This window comes from Lissotriton vulgaris, chromosome 7 (assembly GCF_964263255.1).
Source record: "Lissotriton vulgaris chromosome 7, aLisVul1.2, whole genome shotgun sequence".
Classification (NCBI taxonomy): Eukaryota; Metazoa; Chordata; class Amphibia; order Caudata; family Salamandridae; genus Lissotriton; species Lissotriton vulgaris.
Genome location: NC_141695.1, coordinates 1,093,712,670 through 1,093,718,535, shown reverse-complemented (window position 1 = coordinate 1,093,718,535; position 5,866 = coordinate 1,093,712,670). Strand labels below are relative to the sequence as shown.

At 51.4% G+C, this 5,866-nt stretch overlaps 1 pseudogene; it reads left to right on the top strand.

The window, feature by feature from the left end:
- The first annotated feature begins 3,099 nt into the window (after positions 1-3,099).
- Positions 3,100-5,474, top strand: LOC147702965 (uncharacterized; annotated as a pseudogene).
- The last annotated feature ends 392 nt before the right edge of the window (positions 5,475-5,866 follow it).

Genomic DNA, 5,866 nt, shown 5'->3' with positions numbered 1-5,866 from the left:
CAAAGGTTTCGCAATACTCAAACTCCTGGCAAAAATCTTCCCCTGGATACCCCTGGACTGTCGACGTACAGTCACTCAAGCCCTACTGGTCAGCCGCCTAGACTATGGCAATGCCCTATTTGAAGGGATGAACGAACAACTGTTCTCCCGCCTACAGGTCCTACAAAATCAGGCGGCTAAACTGGTCTGTAATAAAGGCAAGCGAGACTCAGCATCCGCATGCCTCAGGAAACTTCACTGGCTACCGATGCGCCAGAGGGCTACTTTCAAAATACTCTGCCACGCGCACAGAGCTCTTCATAAAACTGGCCTCACTATCCTCCAAGGGAAAATTGAATTCTACGTCCCCAACAGGAACCTAAGATCGAATCACTCAGCTCTTGCCAAATCCAAGCGCATCCACAAGGCAAGGACAGGCGGACGCGCCTTCTCATACCTGGCAGCCAAAAGGTGGAATGAGTTACCTGTAGACCTCAGACACACCATAAACTACCTTCAGTTCCGCCAAAAACTAAAAACTCACATTTTCCCCAAAAACTAATCCCCAGCACAGTCCTCAGCAGTCTCCTTTGTTTTACAGCGCCGTGATATCCCATGGGATGAGTGTCGCGCTTTACAAATACCAGAAATAAAAAATAAATAAATAAATGTGCACGGTCCTCATGTACTTCCTGTGGGCCTTGTTGTTTTCATGAGACTTGGCTGCCTCCAGTCTTAGTGCCTTCTCTGGACCTTACTTGGCCCCTTGATGCTTCTCTTGGCCAGGGCAGCTCTGGGCTTCTTGGCAGCGTCCTTGGGTGCTCTGTGCAGAGTACTGGATGTGTTGGGTGTAGCTGTGAACGTTGTGTGGATTCCTGGCAGCAACTGATGGACAGCTGACATGGGGCTTGTGGTGCTCCTTGGCTAGTTTCTCTTCCCTTGTTTAGGCATCATCGGGGTGCTGTCCTGGTGCCTGCTAACTGGGGACAGAGACTCTGGATGGCTCACAGGGGCCTTTCCTCTGATCCTGCCTTTGGTGGGAATGTGCGTTTTCTTCAGTGGGGACCCACTACTATCTCTCTCTCTCTCCTCCAAATGACAGTCTGTTCACAGGCATGTGTGTTCAGTCGTCACCCATTGATTCTGGGCTGGGGGACGTTCAGTGTCTGTGTATATGTTTATGCTGGTGCAGTACCCTCAAATGGACACCAGGTGGCACTGCAGTGTTATCTTAGGCCCTGGCAGCTTTCCTAATGTTGCAGGCACGCTGGGCTCTCTTGAGTGCTGCCTGGATGCTGGGGACGTCGGTGCCAGTGGGGGCACCCAAATTCTGGTGTGATCACTTTTCCATGTTGACCCCGGTCGGGGCGTCTGCCGCGAGTCAATGAGGTAATCAGTGGTGGGTGCAGCTGCTTGCTCTCTGGCTGCACAGTGTGAAGATTGCAGGGGGCGTTTCATACCAGTTCCTACGGTGAGGATGCAGTGTCTAGATCAGGCACTAGGTGGCACTGCAGACCTTCGGGAGGCCGCAGCAGGCGTCCCTTATGCTGCAACCCTCGCGGCTGTTCAGGTGCGTGCAGAGCACTGTTCCACCTTTTGTGCAAATGCTGCCTTGGACCCTGTTTATGGTTGGTGCTGTCTTGGTTGCCTGGCTGAAGGTGGGGCGCTGCATATCTTTACCGGCTGAAAAGAAACCAGCATCACTGCTTGCCGGGCATTTTTTTATGAGGTAAGCAGGTGCACTTCTGCCAAGCATAGTGACAGATGGCAGCTGACTGGGCAGTGAGGATTGCACTGCGGGTGCTGCAAGGCGGTTGTCTCCTCACAATGTCTGTCTTGGGTGGGTTGAGTCGCTTAGTTATGTCTGTGATGCTAGCACTTCAAATACAGGCCATGGCGCTTTCTAGCACTGCTGGCCGTGCTTCTCTTGGTGGGCTGTTATCTGCATGGCGTGGGTATCTCTCATGCCGGATACCCCCCAGACTAGATGTTATGTGGTCAGCGATCTAGTAGATGGGTGGGTGGAGCCAGCTGGGGTGGAAGGGAAAAGGAGGAGCGTGGACAGGATAGGGTTAGTTAGAGTAGGGACAGGGACAGGGAAGGAGGCATTCAATAAAGCTCCTACATAAATATGCTTATACTTGTCTGTAGTTATTACCAAGATACAACAACTGGCGACGAGGGTGGGATAGGCATTACCACTGCCCACAGAACCCTGCAGAAGCGCCCTGTCCCGAGCAGCGTTCACGAAGAAGAACGCTGCTGTGAAAAGCAGAACTGCCGACTGAAGTGAGAGGCCAGCACCAGGTGACCCTGTTCCCCAGTCCGTTGATTGTGCGGGAGCCAAGAGGGGCCGAAACAACGAGCGCTGACACGTTCGAGCGAAGGAGACCCATTCGCGCCAAAACCGTGACTCACGCCTGATGCGTGTATGTCGGCACGCATTGAAAGAGCAGAAGTCGGGAGCCCACTCCAACTCTGCCTGCCACCCAAAGTCATCCGGAATTGTCCTGGCGGCCTGCGTCCCTCACGAAAGGCCGGCGGACACCTGTCAGCGAGTGTGGTGCAAGCTCAGCTTGAGTGGCGTGCGACCTCACGAGCTCACGCCTGATGCGTGAGGGTTGGCCAGGTGGCGCCGAGTGAGCGCGAGACGACAAGAAGCAAGGTGGGAGCCCACCCCCAACCTTACCTGAGCGCAGCAGCAGAGACACAGAGTGTGGAGGCCAGGAGAAGTGCGTCCCCTTCCTGAAATCGACAGCCGGTGAGTCCTGATTGAAACAGCTGTGGTCTGAATGAGCAGAAAGAAAGCCTTGGGTGCAGCTAGCAACAGCGGCCATCTTGAAGTCAGGCAGCCTTAAGGACAGACTCCTTGGTCAGTGTGGGGCGGCCATCTTAAGGTCAGGCATAGTGATTGTCCAGTGAGAAATGACACGCACAAGCTACAAAGAATCATAGCAAGTGTGAGACAACACAAGTTACCAAGAATAAACAAGCACGAGCAAAGTTAAATGAACCTTGAAAAAAAAAAAAAACGACCGCAATTAACCAACCCAGGCACCTGCGAACGAGCGGCGACAGGTCAATCAGAGGCAGAAAAGGCGGGAAGCACGCATCACCAAGATGGTGACCCCAGAGACATCCCCACAGCGAAACGAAGTCAAGCCCATCATTGCAGGAGTGTCGCACCTCCGGGCCCCGGAACCTTTAACACTGACCACAGGAGGGAGCATGGGCCCCAAGTGGCAAGAGTGGCTTGAAGATTTCGAAGACTACATTGAAGGATCCAAAGTAACGGTTGATAAAGAAAAATTGATCGCCCTCCGCAACCTGGCAGGTCGAGAGATAAGCAAAATAATCAAAGATCTTCCCCCTGCATATGCTGGAACCTATGACAAAGTATGTGAAGCTCTGAACAAAAAAATTCCTCCATAAAAGAAATGTGGATTATGAACGTCATGCGTTTCATCAAGCGCGCCAAGGAAAGGACGAGGCGATGAGCGTATTCATCACCCGACTGCGGCGGCTATCAAGACACTGTGAATTTGACACCTTTTCAACAGATGCCGCCATAAAGTCACAAATCATAGATGGATGTCACTCAGAAACCCTAAGGAGGCGGCTGTTAAGAAAACCCCATGAACTAGACGACATTGAAGAAATGACTCGCGTCTATGATCAGGCCGAGGAACATGCCACCAACATTGAAACAGGGCACAACGTGAGCCATGAACAAGTGCGTCGCGTCCAAGCCAAAGGCAGCAGTCGAAGAAGCTCGAAAGACAAGCAATGGAGATCACGACCGTCGTCTCATCAAAGACATCCAGAGCACAGGAGGCGAGAACCTGGGCGGAGGGAAAGGAGACCAGAGAGGACGAAAAGATGCTACAGGTGTGGATATGACTATCCTCATGCAGATGCCTGCCCTGCCATGGGTCAGAGATGTAGGAAATGTGGGCGGACGAACCACTTCGAAGCAATGTGTGGGGACTATCACAAAGAGAGGCAAAGCAAAACAACGAGGTTGTCTCATTCCGACACCAGAAAGCATCACATAAGAGCTGTTCACGGAAAGACTACATTATCCTCAGGCTCGTCACACTCCAGCCGAGAGTCGCGCAGATCTCGATGGGAGCGTAGGTCACCGTCCCGGGACTCCAGATCATCATCCAGAGATTCTGAATACACAGTTGAATATGTGAACATGATCGCAGACCTCGACCAACTCAAAAAATATCCACGCCTGGATATAAAAGTAGGGAATCATGACACTAAGTTCATGCTGGATAGCGGGGCTTCGCTGAACTATATCCCGGTCACAGAATATGAGAGGATGAACCCTAAGCCTCCACTAACGTATGCACCAGTCCGAGTTTTCACTTGGATGTCCAAGAAGCCACTTCTATGCCTGGGAAAATTCCCAACAACACTCAAACACGACACCATCACCATACCGGCGGTCATACATGTCATCAAGGGGCCAGGGCCCAGAGGCTGACTGTCTACTCAGCCTACCAACTGCAGAGCGTCTCCACCTTGTTGAGATCCTCTTTAAGGTCAATGATGACCAAGACATTGTCAGCAAGTTTCCCAGGCTGTTTCAAGGACTAGGGAAAATGAAGGGTTGCCAAATACATCTACATATCAATGAACAGATCAGGCCTGTGGCACAGCACCCTCAACGTGTACCATTCCATCTCCAAAAAGCCGTTGAGTATGAACTTCATGACCTCCTGTCAGCAGACATCATTGAACGGACGGATGGTCCAACCCCATGGGTATCGCCAGTGGTCATCGTACCAAAGAAAGGCACCACTAGCAAGGTAAGGCTGTGTGTTGACATGCGATTACCCAACACCTCAATAGAAAGGGAACGCCATCCTGGACCGCATCTAAGCGACATGATCTCGGCTTTGAACGGGGCGAGGGTGTTCTCGAAGCTGGATTTAAACAAAGGCTATCACCAGCTGGAGTTGGACGTCAAGTCCCGTTACATTACAACATTTGCAACCCACTTAGGACTCTTCAGATACAAGAGACTGAGTTTTGGTGTCTCATCAGCCGCGGAAATTTTTCAAGAGGCGATCCGGCAAATCATTCAACATATCCCTAACACTCTAAATTACAGCGACGACATCCTTGTGTATGGCTCCGATGTCTGTGAACACGACATAGCACTTGATCCCGTCTGGCACGCCCTGCTAGATGCGAACCTGACATTAAACAAAGATAAGTGTGAGTTCCACCAGTCCACTTTAAAATTCTCTGGCCACATTTTCTCGGGTGCAGGGATGAAACCTGATCCAGACAAGATAGCGACTTTGAACAACACCAAGAGCCCTCAGGATGTCAGTGAACTAAGATCGTTCCTGGGGATGGCCAGTTACTGTGCCCGTTACATCAGAGACAATGCGACCATCAGCCATCCTCTTCGCACCCTCACCAAACAAGGCCAACCGTTTGACTGGACGTCCCAGTGTGAGCAAGCGTTCAGATAGATCAAGCGTGCAGTAGAGTCTGCTGACAACCTCTCGTACTTCAATCCTAGACGGAAGACTGAAATCACTGTGGATGCCAGCCCTGTGGGGTTGGGGGCTATCTTAGCACAATATGACAATGACTCTGACCAGAGACGCATCGTTGCTTATGCCAGTCGCAGTTTGTCCAATCCGGAAAGGGCTTACTCGCAACCTGAGAAAGAGAGTCTTGTGGTGGTTTGGGCATGTGAACATTTTCATGTTTTTATCTACGGCAAGCACTTTACCTTGATCACCGATCATCAGGTGCTAGTCACCATCTATGGCAACCCCAGATCCAAAATGCCTCAGAGGATTGAGAGGTGGGGCCTGAGACTTCAGGAATATACTTTTACCATTGTCCACAAACCCGG